Here is a 17,862-nt window from a genome sequence, read left to right on the forward strand (position 1 = left end):
CTCTCTCTCTCTCTCTCTCTCTCTCTCTCTCTCTCTCACCCTCTTACTATTTGCCCTGAAATCAAGGTTCGAACTTTTCTCGGTTGTTTTATTCTATTTCTTCCTCTCCACCAGTTTCTTTTGTCCCCACCTCTCACACCCATCTCTCTCTCTCTCTCTCTCTCTCTCTCTCTCTCTCTCTCTCTCTCTCACAGCGTTATCCCTGTTCTTCGACCATTCCTTTTAAAATCCACTAACAATTGACTTCACATCCGTCATACTCTCTCTCTCTCTCTCTCTCTCTTTCCGCATCACCCCTGTTCTTCAACCATTCCTTTTAAAATGCAATAACAACTGACTTCACACATCCCTCATACTCTCTCTCTCTCTCTCTCTCTCTCTCTCTCTCTCTCTCTTTTATACCCGCGTCAGGAGACTTGGGTGATGGGTGAATGAGGGTGTTGGTCATTTCCCTCTCTTGATGTTTTTCCTTAAGTGTGTGCTAGCCTTTTGTTTCACCCTGTTTCTTTAACGTACCTGCGCAGTTTGTTATCGTGGGGTGATGATGATGATGATGATGATGATGATGATGATGACGATGATGATGATGGTGGTGGTGGTGGTGATGTGTGATTATGATTATGAGATTAACATGATGATGATGATGATGATGATGATGATGATGACGACGATAATGATGATGATGATGATGATGATGACGATGATGATGATACATTACTGGCTTGGTAAACGGGAGGTAGGACGAGGGACTGACGAAAATGATGTAGGATAAAATGAAAAAGGCTGGCCAGGAGTGAGGGGAAAGAGAAGGAAGGGAGTAGTTTTACCCTGACACTTTACCCACAGCCACACCACCATCACCACATTTACGAGTACACCACACCACCACCACCACACTTACACCACATCCACAACCACATCATCACCACCACACTTACACCACATCCCACACCACCACCACAACCAACACCACAACCAGCACCACATCACCTCTGTCATCACACTTACACTACATCAACCTACATCACATCCACAACATCACCATAAGCATCACACTTGCACCACATCACCATCAGCATAATCCTTACACCACATCCATAACCACATCACCACCACCACCACATGTAAAGCCACCACCACCACCACCCCCACCACCACCATAACAACAACAACCCACAGAGGGGCAATTACACCTACCACTCCCACTAACTACCCGAACTACTCCCCACACCGTTGTTACCGCCACCACCATCACCATTTCTCCACCTCTCCATCCCATTCACCTCGCCCTCCCTCCTCCCTCAGCACCTCTCCCTATCTGAGCCTACTCTCTCCCCACACTTCCCCTCCACTCCCCAGACACTCATGACATCCCCTCCCTAACCGTGCCTACCCTCCTCCCCACCACATTCCTCTCTCCCCAGTCCCTCTCTTCTCAACGCCCCTCACATCCCTTCATACCCGTGTCCCCATTGCATATCGCCCTCCCCCCCACTCTACTTCCCTCTCCCCAACCACCCCTCACACTCTTTTATATCCACGTCCCCCTTCTCTGCACACCCCCCATTCCCCACACCCTGCTCCAACACCCCTGTCATCCCCTCCCCTTCCCCTCAACAGCCCTCCCTACCCCAGCCCATCCCCTCTCCCCCACACCCCTCTCTGCCCTTACCATACCCCCCACCCTCATCCTCCAACACCCCTATCAGCCCCTCCCCTTCCCCTCAACAGCCCTCCCTGCCCCAGCCCAGCCCCTCTCCCCCACATCCCTCTACCCTAACCTTACCCCTGTCCCCTCTCCTTCCCCTCAACACCCCTCATGCCCCCTCCCCTTCCCCTCAACACCCCTCCCTACCCCAGCCCACCTTCTCTCCCCCACATCCCTCTACCCTGACCATACCCCCCCCTCCCCCCACACAGCACATAAAACATGGACACTAAACAAACTCCTCGGGACTAACAAAGGCGGTAAAACAAGGGGAAAAGTTGAGGAGGAAGCAGATAAAGACAGCGAGGAAAAGAGTTAAGTATGTGGCAGAAAAGACAAAGGATTATGTCTATCTATCTGTCTACCTACCTACCTATCTATCAATCTATCTGTCCGTCTATCTAGCTATCCATCTATTTATCTATCTATCTATCCATCTACCTACTTATCTACCTATGCCAAATGGAATGGATAAAGAAGTGCGCACAGTAAATAAAAGTTGAATAGGAAGTACATGGGTAAACAGTACATCAGCACGAATGGGGTTACGTATGTGGTGAGCAAGACTAAAAAGATTAAAGAAAAAACTAGAGAAACAAATGATAGAAAAAAGGAAATAAACGAACGAAGCAAATTTCCGAGAAGACATGCCCCAAATGTGAAGCAGACGCAGTGGAATATTAGACGTATTTTTGTCTCTAGCTGTAAGAAAATGTTAGACAGACGCAGCTTAATATTAGACGCACTTTTGTACCCGTCTGTTCATGAGGTCGTACTCGGAGGTCGTACTTGGAGGTCGTCCCGGGATGGTGGAAGTCAAGTTGGTGATCTAGTGATAATTTTCGGGGCTATATAAATGTAAAACTCTACGGACCCGCCAACTCAGGTTTTACTTTTCCCAGGCCAACAAAGAGGAGGCAGGAGTCCGATGGGTACGTGAGCGAGGGGAAGGGGAGCGAGGGGAGAAAGTGAGGGGAAAGGGAAGCGAGGGGAGAAAGTGAGGGGAAAGGGAAGCGAGGGGAGAAAGTGAGGGGAAGGGGAGCGAGGGGAGAAAGTGAGGGGAAGGGAAGAGAGGGGAGAAAGTGAGGGGAAGGGGAGCGAGGGGAGAAAGTGAGGGGAAAGGGAAGCGAGGGGAGAAAGTGAGGGGAAGGGAAGAGAGGGGAGAAAGTGAGGGGAAGGGGAGCGAGGGGAGAAAGTGAGGGGAAAGGGAAGCGAGGGGAGAAAGTGAGGGGAAGGGGAGCGAGGGGAGAAAGTGGGGGGAAGGGGAGCGAGGGGAGAAAGTGAGGAGAGAGAGAGAGAGAGAGAGAGAGAGAGAGAGAGAGAGAGGAGAAAAGTCAGATGGAGGGAAGAGAAGGGAAAAAATGAAGGGAAGCGGTCTATCAAGAGAGGAAGGAAATTGAATGGAAGGGATGAGGGGAAGGGAAGAGGGACGAAAAGTGAGGGAATGGGAAGTGAGGGGAGAAAAATGGGAGGAAAGGAAGCGAGGGGAGAAAGGTGAGAGGAGAGGAGTGGGAGAATGAATTAGGTCGGGGAAGGAAGGGATGACTAAGGAAGTAAAAGACGGGAGGAAGAGGAATGGCAGTCAGAGAAAGGCAAGAGCGGGGAGGGAGGGGAAAGGAAGGGAGGGGGGGAGGGAGGGGAAAGGAGGGGGGAAAGGAGGGGGCAAAAGGAGGGAGGGGAGGGAAGGGGAAGTAAGGGGTAGGGTCTCTCTCAATCTATACGCTACCCAAAACAACCAACAAACAAATAATAACCTGCCACACTGTTTTTCTTACACGAACAACAACGGTACATCAGTCGACCCGTCAATACCAGAAAATATTTTTGTAGTCCGCTAGATACTGTATAAGAGGACGCGAGCTCGAGACCAGAGAGAGAGAACAGTCCCAGTATTAAATTCCATAAAACCTGACTAAATAATCCACCGACATGTCACACGAACACCCTCGCAATCACACCAGTACTGAATGAGGCGGTCCTGGCATTTGTACTACACTGACGGTGGGTATCAGTGCTGAAGTGGTGACATGTGAAGGTGTGTGGTAACTAGTAAGACTGCAGGGCCTCAGCGAACGAACTGCCGAGTGTATACCCAAAGCCAAACAATAAAAATAATAAATAAATAAATAAATGGTGGCCTGAAAGCGATTTATTACTAACAGAGAGAGAGAGAGAGAGAGAGAGAGAGAGAGAGAGAGAGAGAGAGAGGAATAAAATCAATGGCGAGAGGGGAGAGAATAAATAAACGCTGGACAGAGAGAAGAAAGATAAGAGGGGAAGGTGGAAGGGAGAGAGAGTAGAGAAAGAAAACAGTAAAAATGGCGGGAAAATAAAGAAAATAAAGAGATAAGATGAAGACACAAAAAAGAAAGAAGGACAAAAGAATGAAAATAAAGAAAATATGAATGAAGGTAAAAACTGAGGAAAAAGAGGTGAGAAACGTAGGTAGGGAGGAAAGGTAGGGAGGGAGGAAAGGTAGGTAGGGAGGAAATGTAGGCAGGGAGGAAAAGTAGGCAGGGAGGAAAGGTAGGCAGGGAGGAAAGGTAGGCAGGGAGGAAAGGTCGGCAGGGAGGAAAAGTAGGCAGGGAGGATATGTAGGCAGGGAGGAAAAGTAGGCAGGGAGGATATGTAGGCAGGGAGGAAAAGTAGGTAGGGAGGAAAGGTAGGCAGGGAGGAAAAGTAGGCAGGGAGGAAAGGTAGGCAGGGAGGAAAAGTAGGCAGGGAGGATATGTAGGCAGGGAGGAAAAGTAGGCAGGGAGGAAAGGTAGGCAGGGAGGAAAAGTAGGCAGGGAGGAAAGGTAGGTATGGAGGAAAGGCAGGTGGGGAGGAAAGGTAGGTAGGGAAGAAAGGCAGGTAGGGAGGAATGGTAGGTAGGGAGGAAAGTAAGGAAGGAATAAAGAGAGGAAAGAAAAGAATAGGAAAGCAAAGAAAGGAAACAGAAGAAGATGAAAAAAGGGAAGATGAAAAGATAAAAAAACTCGAACCATTAAAAAAAATCAGGAAAAAAATCGAGAAACCAGTTACTGAAGGAAAAAATTATGGCATGTAGAATTGCAGGGACTCAGGGAACGGGCTATGAATTTTATGTCCAGATTGCCACAAAAAAATAATAATGTGAAAAAAATAACAAGACAATTAAACAGATAGATAGATAGAAAGATGGATAGATAGAGGGATGGATAAACAGATAGATAGATAGATAAGTAAATAGATTAAGTAGAAATCCGGAGACAAAAGACAACAGCTGGCAAAACAATCAAAACAAATCAATATGTAAAACAAACAACAGGGAAGGTGAATAAGAACCAAGGTAAACAGAGAGAGAGAGAGAGAGAGAGAGAGAGAGAGAGAGAGAGAGAAGAGGGGAAGGTGTGAGGGAAAGAGGAAAAAAAGAAAAAAGAAAATGAGAGAGAGATATAAAAAGACTCAGGAGAGAAATAAAAGGAAGAAGAAATAAAACAAGAATAAAGATAGGGAATAAAGAGAATATAAGAAGGAAAAATAAGGGAAAATAAAGACGAATAAAGAAGGTAAAATGTAAGATGGTTGGATGAGAAAGAGAGAGAGAGAGAGAGAGAGAGAGAGAGAGAGAGAGAGAGAGAGAGAGAGAGAGAGAGAGAGAGAGAGAGAGAGTTGGTTGGATAAGAAAAAACAAAAAATCGAAAGAAAATGAAAAAATAAAGATAAAAGGAAGACATAAAGGAAATTAATATGTATGTAAAATGTAAAGGAAAAAAAGGGGAAGAAAAAAGTACGTAAAAGGAAGGAAGTTAAGAATAAAAACTGGAAAACTGAGAGAGGAATAAGGAAGATGGAAATAAAGGAACAAAGCAAGAGAGAAGGACCCGTATTCTCATCGGTTAAGGACGCTCCCTAACACCTCTTCCTAAGCGATTTATATCGTTTATGACACCCTGCCGTCCTCTACAGTGTTGCTTAAATCATTCTAATATCACCATACTCTGCATAAATGACGTACGAAACTATATAAGCCAGGCGTATCCAAAAATAAATCGGTAAGGAAGAGGTGTTAGAGAGCTTCCTAAAACGACGAGGATACAACTAAGGGAAAGAGAAGAGAAAAACGAAGGAAGGAAAAATGAAGGAAGGCGACATGAAGGAAGAATACAGAAGAGGAGGGGAAGGAAGAAATAAAGGAAGAGGAAGGGAGAAAAGACGACTATGACAATATAATGGAAGCCACAAAGGAGAACAAAATAAAATAATGAATCGCTAAAAATAAGAATGACGCAGAAAACACGGGAAAAATACTAATGGAGAAGAAGGCGAGGAAGGGCGAGGGCGAGGGCGAGGGTGAGGGGAAGTGAAGGAGTAATGAAGGGAAGGAATGCTGAGGTGTGAAGGAGTACAAAAGTAAAGAGGGGAGAAAAGAGAGGGGAAGAAGGGAAGGGAAACGTAACAGGTGGAACTGGGAAGGAAAGGGCAGTGAAGAGAAGGGATGGAGGAGGATGTAAGAGGGAAGGACGAAGGGAGAGGATAGGAAAGCAAGGGGAAAAGTAAAAGGAGTATGGGAAGAGGGAAAAGGAAGAGCGAGGACGAGGGTGAGGGAAAGTGAAGAGCAATGAAGGGAAAGAATGCTAAAACGTGAAGGGGAGAGGCAGGGACGAGAGAAGGGAAGAGATGAGGGAGGGGTACGGGAAAGTGAAGGAGAGAGGAAAAAAGGGGGAGACGGGGGGATGAAAAAGAGAGAGGAGAGAAGAGGACTGGAACGGAGAGACAAGACGAAGCTGGAAACGGGAAAAGAAGAGAGGTGAGGAGATGGGAAGAGGGGAGAGAAGGAGGGGAGACGAAGGGGTGAAGGGAAGAAGCCGTGTTAAAACAGGGCTGGGGTGAAAAAGTAAAGAGGGTGAGGGTGAAAAAGTGAAGAAAGAGAGAGGGAGAGTAAAGCGGGGAGTGCAGCGGCAGGAAGGGGGGAGTAGAGAATGGTAGAGACAGGTGTGAGGGAGAGGAGAGGGAAGCAGGAGGGGAGGGGAGAAGGTAAAATAGAAGAAAGGTGTGAAAGCTGTTGAAACCTGGGCGGTGGGCCTATAAAGCAAAAAGGAGAGAGGAGAGAGGAGGGCGGGGAGAGGAAGGAGGGAAGGAAGGAAGGAAGAAACGAAGGAGAAATGAGAAAAGGAGAGAAGGACAAAGCTTAGAAAGGATGGGAGTAAAAGAGAAAGACTGTTAAAAAGTCAAGAGAGGGAGACGAGACAAAAGCGTGAGGGGAAAGAAGGGAAGGAATTTGGAGAGGTGTGAATGCGAGAGGCAGTGATAAAACCAAGAGAGTGGGTATAAAAGGTAAAGAGAGGAGGGCAAAGGGGAAAGAAAGGAGAGGAACAGAAAGGAAAAGAAAGTGAAGGGAAGGGAAGGGAAGGGAAGGGTAAGGAAAGGAAAGGAAGGGAAGGGAAGGAAAGGAACTGGAAGGGAAGACGTGTTACTGCGACTGTAAGTGTTAAAATCTGGATAGAAGACATAAAAAGTAAAGAGAGGGAGGGGAGAGGAGAGGCGAGGAAAGGAAAAAGGAAAGTGTGAAATGAAGGAGGGAGAGGATAGGGAGCGTAAAGGAACAGGATGGGGTGTGATGGGGGAAAGATGGAGATATAAACAAGAGAGTATAAAAAAGTAAAGAGGATGAAAGGAGTGGATGGGAGACTGGACAAGGGGAGGTGAGGATGGAGAGTAAGGGATGGTGGAGTGGGAAGGGAAAGGAGGTGTTAAAACTTGAATGACCGGCATAAAAAGTAAAGAGGAGAGGAGAAGGGAGGGAAAAGGAGAAGAGGGGGACTGTGGAGAGGAGTAGAAGGGAAGGGAGATGAAAGAAGAAGTGAGAAGGAGAAAGAAGCGAGAAGGATGGAGACAAGAGAAGAGAAGGGAGGAAGCGAGAGGTAAGGAGAAACAGGGAGGAGGAGAGAAGAAAGGAACGATGAGATAAAGCGAAGAAAATATGTGACAGAAGGGAGGAATAAACCAAAAAACGATACGAGAAGAAACAGAAGAGATGTTACGGACGAACGGTGAAGAGAGGGAAAAAATGAGAGAAGAAATCAATACCACCATCATCAACATCGTCACCACCATCACCATGATCATCATCAATTCCACTAACATCATCATCATCGTCACCATCATCATCATCCTTACTGACACCAAAATAAGAATCTAGAAAAGACATCAAATTATGGAACAGATAACAAACAAACAAACAAATAAGTAAGCAAGCAGGTAAATAAATAAATAAATACAAGACACGCCCCACACAGGCAGCGCTGGAGATTATTCCTTCGCTGAGTTAGGTTGGGTTCAGGTGGGATATATTGCTGTCGAGTTTCAATAAGTTTATCAGAATTATTGCCCTGGCGACGTTTTATTTCCCGTTCCCTTCCCTCGCTCCCCCAACCCTCCCCCCAACCCCTACCACCTCCCGTCCCACCCCCCTCCCCCACCACTGCCCCACTACCAACACCCACCACTATCCCACCACCCCCTATCCCCACACCCACACCCCCACCATCTCTCACCACCACTGCCCCACTACCAACACCCACCACTATCCCACCACCTCCTATCCCCCCACCCCCACCCCCACCATCCCTCACCACCACCACCCCACTACCATCCCCTCTCCCTCCACACCCCCACCCCACCACCACCCCCACCACTCCGCTGTATATATTGGGGGAGGGAGCCGGAGCGCCGTGCATCACCCCCTCCAGCACCAGAGAGCACTGTCTTCATGAGTTAAGAGGCCTGGCATAAATATCCTCTGAAGCGTGTTTGGCACCACTCCGATTCGCTCGATTATTTCGCCTCTATTTTCCGCAAACGTATATTGTTTCCCAGTTTTGTTTTGTTTTTTTCTGGGGCTTCTGACTTTATTTCTGGTACCTTAGATGATTTTTATTATTAATGGTGTTGAGAGAGAGAGAGAGAGAGAGAGAGAGAGAGACAGACAGACAGACAGACAGAAAGAGGGAGGAGGGGGCCTTTCTCCAAGAGTTACAAGTCCACACAAATATTCCTTGAGGTATGTGTGGCACCTCCTGCTTCCCACTGTTAGTTGGACATTACGTTCTGCAAACATTTATTTTGTCGATTTTTTAAAGCCTAAGGACATCGTTTTTTAGTTCACTTTGTCTGTGGTACCTACAAACTCTTTCTCTCTCTCTCTCTGGGATATTATTAATCAAGAGTCCTTGGCACTATTATTTAAACACCACTTACAGCAAACAACTTTAAACGCTCATTTTTTTCCTTCGCTTTTCATAACTTCTAGAAACATAATTTTTTCCTAACTTTATATATCTAGCTGAATAAAGGAACACTAAAATAACAATAAAGTCCTCGATCCAGATGTCAATATAATCGCTGGGCATCAGGAAGAATAAAGGACAAAATGGAGGAATAAAGAATAAGGTGAGTCATGCAGAAAAACGTTTAATGGAGAGGAAAACGTTTAATGGAGATTGTTTTTAAGAGAGGGCAGGGCAGGAGAGGCTTTAGGCCAGGCGAAATATTAGTACGACATATTGGCAGCAGGGCGAGGCAGGCAGGGGATGGCAGGGATGGTAGAGGGGTGAAGGCAGGGATGGTAGATGGCAGGGGTGCAGGCAAGGATGGTAGGTGGTATGGTGAAGGCAGGGATGGTTGATGGTAGGGGTACAGGCAGGGATGGTAGATGGTAGGGGTGAAGGCAGAGATGGTAGATGGTAGAGGTGAAGGCAGGGATGGTAGATGGTAGGGGTGAAGGCAGGGATGGTAGATGGCAGGGGTGCAGGCAAGGATGGTAGGTGGTAGGGTGAAGGCAGGGATGGTTGATGGTAGGGGTACAGGCAGGGATGGTAGATGGTAGGGGTGCAGGCAAGGATGGTAGGTGGTAGGGGTGCAGGCAGGGATGGTAGATGGTAGGGGTGAAGGCAGGGATGGTAGATGGTAGGGGTGAAGGCAGGGATGGGGTAGCAGGGGATGGTACTGGATGGGATGGTAGGACAAAATAAGGGTGATTAGTGGTAGACAGCAGGAATAGGACAGAATAGTGTAGACGGGGATGGAATGGTAGGAGAGAGTAGAGGCGGTGCAGGGGTTGAAGGCAGGATAGGGTAGTAAGGGATGGTAGGGGATGGAAGGGGCGGTAGATGGTAGGAGATGGTAGGGGTGGTGGATGGTAAGGGATGAAAGTGAGTGGAGACTGGTAGGGACGACTGGGGAGGGTAGGGGTGGCATATGGTAGGGATGGAAGCGGATGGCAGGGGTGGCAGATAGTAGGGATGTAGGGATGGGAGCGAGTGTCGGTAGGGATGGCAGAGTGGTATGGAAGCTGAGATTACACAGAGGTGGTGGCAGGGAGAGGCAAGGTTGGTAGAGCTGAATGGAGATGACACACAGGTGGTGGCCGGGGTGTTGGCAGGGATGTTGGCAGGGGAAAAAGGCAGGTTCAGGTGCAGCTTAATTAAACGCTGGCTAGTAATTAGTGTCTGGCTCAGGCTAATTTCAGGATTATGGCAGGTTCTGGGTACTCCTGTGTGCTGTAAACGGTCCATTCACGGCAGCACAGCAACGGTAGATGGATGTGTGGATGAGTGGTGGGGTAAATGGATGTGTGGATGAGTGGCTGGGTAGATGGACGTGTGGATGAGTGGTTGGGTAGATGGATGCGCGGATGAGTGGTTGGGTAGATGGATGCGTGGAATTTGAGGCTGGATAGATGGATGCGTGGAATTTGAGGCTGGGTAGATGGATGTGTGGATGAGTGGTTGGGTAGATGGATGTGTGGATGAGTGGTTGGGTAGATGGATGTGTGGATGAGTAGTTAATTATCAGTATTTAGTATCTATATGTTTGGAGCAATAAATCACAGAAGGCTGAATAATAAATCATCAACATGCTATCTAACTATCAATATATACTATATATATACTGTATATATAAAGCCTGTGTGGTATCTTCATGGCTGTACACTTTACTTATGGAAGTATCTGGAGTCAAGCCAGGGAAGGATGAACAGATTTAGAAGAACAGTTCAGTATCAGTTAAAGATAAAAGACTGCAGATAAGGTGACAACAGAGTAATACGCTGGTGGCATAAGTGCTGGATGTGGTGCAGAATATTAGGGTATCTGGGAGCAGTGATAGACAAGGGAGGTGATGCTGCAGCGGAAGTGGAAAATTGAACTGCTGAAGAAGACAGATGAGGGTGCAACGAAAACTCATTATTAGCCCCTTCCCACCGATGACGTCCCTTTTCATCTAATTTTTCCCCTTTACTTTATCTTTACACTCATCACACATTCATATTTCAGCTTCGGAGACGCTCTTTCGGCCCTATACTCTGTTCACATTAACTAGAAGTAATATTGCCATCCCTCTATCTTGAAATGTTTATAACAACAGCTTAACACTAGAATACCATGCTAGTCACAAAGAAGTGCTATGCAGAGGGTGTGTTATTACATTAACTTATTTTCCTGCCCCGAAGTAAGCGAAATAAGCTGCAAAAGAACGAACAAAAATATGGTCCAATTAAGATGAAAGACGTGTAGCAAGACAATCAAGTGAATTATGAACTACACGTGAAGACAGTTTTCCTCCTGTCACTTCTCTTATTCAGATCTTTTCCCCTTTATCTTCCTTACCTGGTGCCTGAGAGGGGCGCCTTCACGTAGTGGCACTGATATATCCGGCCGGTGGAGCTGCCCGAGTTATACAGGCGTCCTTCAAATCTCAACATCCACCGAAAAAAAAGGTGGTGAACACAGGAAGGACCAGCTTGCCTGTCGTCCACCAGGTTCACGTCCTGGGGGAAAAAAAAAAAAAAAGTCACCAAAAAAAAGTCAACAACCACAACAAAAACGTCAACCAAAAAACAAAAACAAAAACGTTACAAAAGCAAAACAAAAAACGAAAAACGTCAACAAGAACAAAAAATAAAAACAAAAAGTCAACCACAAAAAAATTAAAAAAACAAAACGTCGAAAACAACAAAAACAACTTCCCTTACCTTCATACAGTATATACAGGGTGTCCAAAAAACTCTTCAGCACAGATGCCACAGCTGGTCAGACATCACCCTTACCTGAAATAAAAGGAAGAAAAAAACATTACTCTCCCCTATTCTGTTCTCCCTCTTCTCTCCATCTCTTTCTCTTCCCTGCCTCTTTCCTCCTCTCCCTTGCATCATTCTCTCCATCTCTTTCTCCTCCTCTTTCTCTCTTCTTATTTCTATCTCTATTTTTCCTTTTCTTCGCTTTTTATGCTTCTTCTCTTCCTACTTTTATTCCCCCTCCGTCTACTACCTGGTTCTTCACCTCTCTCTCTCTCTCTCTCTCTCCATCGCTCTCTTCTATCTTCATTTTCCCCTCCTACCTCTTTGTCGCCTTTCTCTAATGCCTTATTTTTCTCCTTCCTCTTTCTTTTATTTTCATTTTCCTTTCTTATCTCTCTCTACTCTTTTATAATTTGTTCTTCTTCTTCTTCTTCCTCATATTATATTCTTTATTTTGTTCACTTATGTTCTCTTTTCCCCTTATTTCGACTTAGGGCTTTAATCCTTTCACTGCGAGGTGTCCCCTACGCTAAATAATAATAATAATAATAATAATAATAATAATAATAGGAAGAAGAAGAAGAAAAAATGCAACAAGAAAATAATAACATGTAAATAATAATAAAAACAATAATACCAATAACGATGAAAAACATTACCCCCCCCCCCAGTGTTTTCCCAGCCTGCATCCTCCGTCACTATCGCCAAAATGGCTTTACCTGCAATGTGCGTAACGGAATATCCATCAAGGTATTACTGTTATTGGTGGGCGGGGGGGTCGGCCAAGGCAATGGTGGTGGTAATAGCGGTAATGGCAGTGCTAGTGAGTTCCGGATTAGTCAGCCATATTACTTTCGGTCATGGTCCTGTTAGGGTGTTAGGATTTTAAGCCACAAAATGTTAATTAGCTACAGGTAAATTACTATGAAAAATACATAAGTAGAATATAAATGGACACCATTTCATTTTCATCCCAAAACGATCATATATATATATATATATATATATATATATATATATATATATATATATATATATATATATATATATATATATATCCGTACTTGCAGTGGGCACTGGCACAGCAGTGTTACTCTCACGACCAGTGTTATTTGACACCTTTACTACGTTATTTTCAGGTTCTGAGTGTCAGTGGCAAGGTTAAACTGACTGAGTTAAACAACCATTTACAACTATTTCCTAAACCTCATGGTAGTAATGGTAGAGGTGGTAGTGACGATACTGATTAGGTGATACTGTGGTGCCAGTGTTGGTGGTGATGGTATAAGGAACGTTGTGGTACTGGCTGTGCTGACAACGGGTAAGTGCTGATGGTGATGCTGGTAGCGGAGTGAGGACTCGCTGTCGGGGAATGGTGGCGGTAATAAAGCTGGGTCAGCTAATGACACGGTTGGGTACTGATTAAAAAAATAATAATAATAATAAATAACGCTGTGAAGTCAGGTAACGTCATGAGAAAGTCAAGTAACGATAGGAAAAAGCCTGGTAACGCTTTGGAAAATCAGGTAGCAATGTGATGTTCCTAGTGGTGCTGAGTGACGCAAGGTAACGCTGTGAAAAAGTCTGGTAACGATTGAGAAAAATCAGGTAGCGATGCGAAAAAATCAGGTAACGAATACGGATACTCTGGTAATGCTTTTCCTATTAACCCCGCATCGTTTTAACCAACACTGTCGCTCCCTCTGGTAATGTGCCCATCGCCCGGTTCATTAATTTTTATTGGAAAAAAAAAAGGGGGGGGGGAGAAAAAAAAGGGAAAAAGTTTGCGGTAAAAGGGCTTAAAAGTAGCAAAGTTAGCGGGTCGTCAGCGCTAATGTGCTTAAAAATTCTGAACGATTATAGGTAAATTTGGAGTAATGTTGTTAGCGCTGCGGCTGACCTTATATGTACTACTACTACTACTACTATCACTTATTACTATACTACTACTGCTCTACTACTATCATTTCCACTATTACCATTACCACTACTGTTATTGCTACTACTATTAATACTATCTCTACTACTGCTATTACTTCTAGCCTCCTCCTCCTCCTTCTAAAGTGTAATAAGCAAAATAAATCGCCGAGGAAGAGTTGTTACGAAACTTACGCCACCCAGAGTACGAAGTAAAAGAGACATCTTCCCGTACCACACCAAAGGAAGGCTGGATCCACGTGTCCTTCAACTGTGTGTGTGTGTGTGTGTGTGTGTGTGTGTGTGTGTGTGTGTGTGTGTGTGTGTGTGTGTGTGTGTGTGAGAGAGAGAGAGAGAGAGAGAGAGATAAAAGGTGGAGGTGGGTGAGTGGGAGGGAAGGCGGGTGTGTAAGTGAAGGTGGAAGTGATGATGGGTGCGGAGATGGACGAAGATATGGAGGTGGAAGTGAAGGTGGGTGTGAAGGTGGAGGTAAGATGAAATGTGGAGGTGGAGGTGAAGGCTGGAGAACGTGAAGGCAGGTGGAGATGGAGGCAGAAGTGGAGGTGGAGGCAGGTGGAGGTGGAGGCAGAAGTGGAGGTAGTGAGACTCAGTGGGTGTGTGATGTGTTTTTGATAAGAGACGCTGAGGCGGCCACTGGGGGGGCTGATATTGCACTCTCTCACGTCTTTCTCACTCACTCTTGCCTCTCTCTCTCTCTCTCTCTCTCTCTCTCTCTCTCTCTCTCTTTACGTATTTCTTTCATCACTTATCCTCACATTTGCTCCTTCTTTACGTATGTCTATTTTCACGCGTTTCTTCACGTATTTTCCTCTTCATTCATTTATCGAGGTCTTTCTTCACGTATTTTCTAATCCATTTATTTGTTACCGTATTTTTTCTTCCCGTATTTTTCGTTTATGTCTTTATCTTTTTTCCTTTACGTATTCTCATCCATTTATTTATTTGTGATATTCTTCCTCCACGAATTTTTCTTCATTTTTAAGCTATTTTTCTGCACATACTGTATATCTCCCATCATTTCTTTCTTTCTCAGGCTTTTTTCTTTCTTCGCGTATTTCATGTTATTCTTATTTCCTTCTGCACGATTTTTTCCTTCCCTTATTTCCCTCACAAGTGTTACGTGCCAGCTTCCTCCCCGAAATACCTGGTGATGTATAAGGAAAATATTCGTGTTATTTCAACGCTGTTTGTTTAATGGTCGGACCGGCGTTTGTTCAGGAAAATTTCTATGCATCAGCCTTTTCACCATGAGAATTCTCCCCTTGGCTGAGTCAGAGAGAGAGAGAGAGAGAGAGAGAGAGAGAGAGAGAGAGAGAAATACTGTGTCTGAGCAGGGTTGAAAACACTACCCTCCACCAGCCATCCACACACACACACACACACACACATACACACACACATAAACGCGGGATGTGTGTGGTGGTGTACATGTGTAAGGTGGCTGACCATTTACGCTGAAGTGGAGGCAAGATAAGAAACCAACATTTTCTGACGCCTGAAGTTGAATGTGTTACGTGAGAGTGACTGGGAAGAGTTTGGGACATTCTTCTTCTTCCACTTTGTCTTTTTCCTCCTCCTCCTCCCTCTTCTTAGTCTTTTTCCTCCTTATTTTCTTTTCTGTTTTCATCTTCATTTCTTCTTCTTTTTATTCTTCCTCTTCTTCATCTTCCTTTCTTCTTCTTCTTGTTGTTGTTCTTCCGTACAACACTACCATTTTTTTTTTTTTTCAGGGACAGAACATCCTTTGCCTCTTCTTCCAGGAACGAGCACCATTAGGAGTAACATATCATCGCCTAAGAAATGAAAAAAAAAATTACACTAAACTCCTTCACCCTACACCTCATCCATCCAGTTCAGGCCACACTCAACCACCACGGTAATAAGTCCTGGGTCATACTAAGCTCACGAACTCCTCGGTTCATCGATTCTAATTAACCTCTCAGAAATCACCAGGTACCAGTATGAAAAAGTAAAACAAATAAATCAGTAAAATAATAAAATTCGACATAATTCTCTATCCACTCTGTCATCAGGATATTAAGTAAATTTGGTTCATACTTAAGACCAATAATTAATTCTTCGTTCATCGATACAAATTTAACACGTACATAATTATCGCCAGGGAGCAGCAACAAGGAAGAGTTTAATAATAATACTAAAACTAATAATAATAATAATAATGATCTACAGCCAGACGCCTCAATCCCGTAAGGGGGGGCCACAAACAAATGGCCTCCATGTCGCCCTGTCCCATGCCATTTCGCTGCCCTCCCCCCAGCTCACATCCCTCTCTCATATACCTCCACTCCATTCCTCCATCTCATCCTCGGTATCCCCCTCCACCTCATGCACTCTCCTCGTTAGTCTCTCGCTTTATAATAGCAAACCTGGTTCCTACTAAGGCCCTGAATTCGTGGGCTCATCCGTCTCTCTTAATCGACCTTCTTATCGATATTCTGTAAAGATTTCCCCTTTTATGGCTCAGGTTATGGTTATCGGTTATCGGGAGCTGGCTGTATGGTGTTCTTTTGTGTGTGTGTGTGTGTGTGTGTGTGTGTGTGTGTGTGTGTGTGTGTGTGTGTGTGTGTGTGTGTGTGTGTGTGTGTGTGTGTGTGTGTGTGTGTGTGTGTGTGAGAGAGAGAGAGAGAGAGAGAGAGAGAGAGAGAGAGAGAGAGAGAGTCCTGGGTGTAATATACAGAATAAATCGGTAGGCAAGAGGTGCTTAGGAGCTTTCCACACACAGGAATATGGTCCTTGTGTCAATATGGAGGATTAGTGTGTGTGTGTGTGTGTGTGTGTGTGTGTGTGTGTGTGTGTGTGTGTGTGTTAGGTTACGGTAACATCCAGGGTGATACTCTACTGTAAGTAACTGTATCCTAACATCTTTTCCTTAGTGATTTATTTGTACATCATACCCCAATACCCTCTTTTACAGTATTAAAACTCAAGGACAGGATAAAAGAAAATGAAAAAAAAAAAAGTCTTCAGAATAAATCGCTCAGGCAAAGGTGTAACGAAATCCCAACATCCACCAGGTACAATACGGTCCCCAGTTTATTTATTTTTCCCCCTCTAGCGTAGGATCCCGAGGCTAGACTAATAAAATCCTGAGTAATAAGGATCTAATAAAGACTAATAAACCCCCTGTCGCCTTTTTTATATTCCAAGCTTTTCGTCCAAGTTATAGAATTGTCACCCCAATATCACTACAGTATTTTTTTATATCATTTTCTTCCCTTGTATTTCTGTTCTGTTCCTCCCTTTCCTTTTTTCTTCTCTTCCCGTCTGTCATTTCCACTGCTTTCCTTTTATTTACCTGTTTCCTTCCCCTCCTTTCCTTTTTCTTCTTCCCTTTTCCTCTCCTCCCTTTCCTAATCTTTCCTTTCCTTCCTTTTTTTCTCTCTAAGTCCTTTTCATTCCCTCTCCTATTTTTCCTTTCTCTTTATTTTCTTTCCTTTCTTCTCTTCCTTTTGTCTCACTCTTTTTTTTTCCTTCTCTCCTTTTTCCATCCCTTCCTTTTCCCTCAGACCTCTTCCTCCCCTTACTTTTTTTTTTCCCTTTCTCCTTCCTTTTTCTTTTCTGTCAGTGATTTTCTGCTCCCTCTGCTGTCTTATAAGTCTCAACCAGACCTTGCTCTTTCCTTCCTTTTCTTATTCCTTGCTCGATACTCCCCCCCCCTCCTCTCTCTCTCTCTCTCTCTCTCTCTCTCTCTCTCAGCACACAGCCTGCCTTCGACATTTCCAGTTTCTCCATTCTTTTTGCAGTGTGTCTCCTCCCACCCCCCTCGGTCTGTCTCCCCTCTCCTTCTGTCTTCCCCTCCTCCCTCATATATCCCTCCCCCTTCTCTCCTTTCCCTCCCTTTTTTTCTGTTCTCTCCCTGTTCCACTCCCTTTATCCTCCTAGCTGCTCCCTTCCCCTTCCCTCCTCTCTCCATCTACCCTCTCCCCCTGTCCCCGAATCACCTTCCCTTCTCTCCCCTCCATTCCTTCCTCTAACCCTCTCACCCCTTCCCCCTTCTCCCCCTCCTCCATCCCCCCTTCAGGCCACACCCGAAATATTATTGGTTTCCCTCCCTTCGACCGTGATGTATCGTTTCCCCTCCTCACTCAGATGTGTTTTTACCTCCTTGTCTCCCTCCAGTCCTCCTCCCTCCCCCTCTCCCTCCCTCTCCCCCCTT

The sequence above is a fragment of the Coenobita brevimanus genome, chromosome 68 (assembly GCF_032717465.1).
Source record: "Coenobita brevimanus isolate Jiangsu-jjx chromosome 68, ASM3271746v2, whole genome shotgun sequence".
NCBI classification, from domain to species: domain Eukaryota; kingdom Metazoa; phylum Arthropoda; class Malacostraca; order Decapoda; family Coenobitidae; genus Coenobita; species Coenobita brevimanus.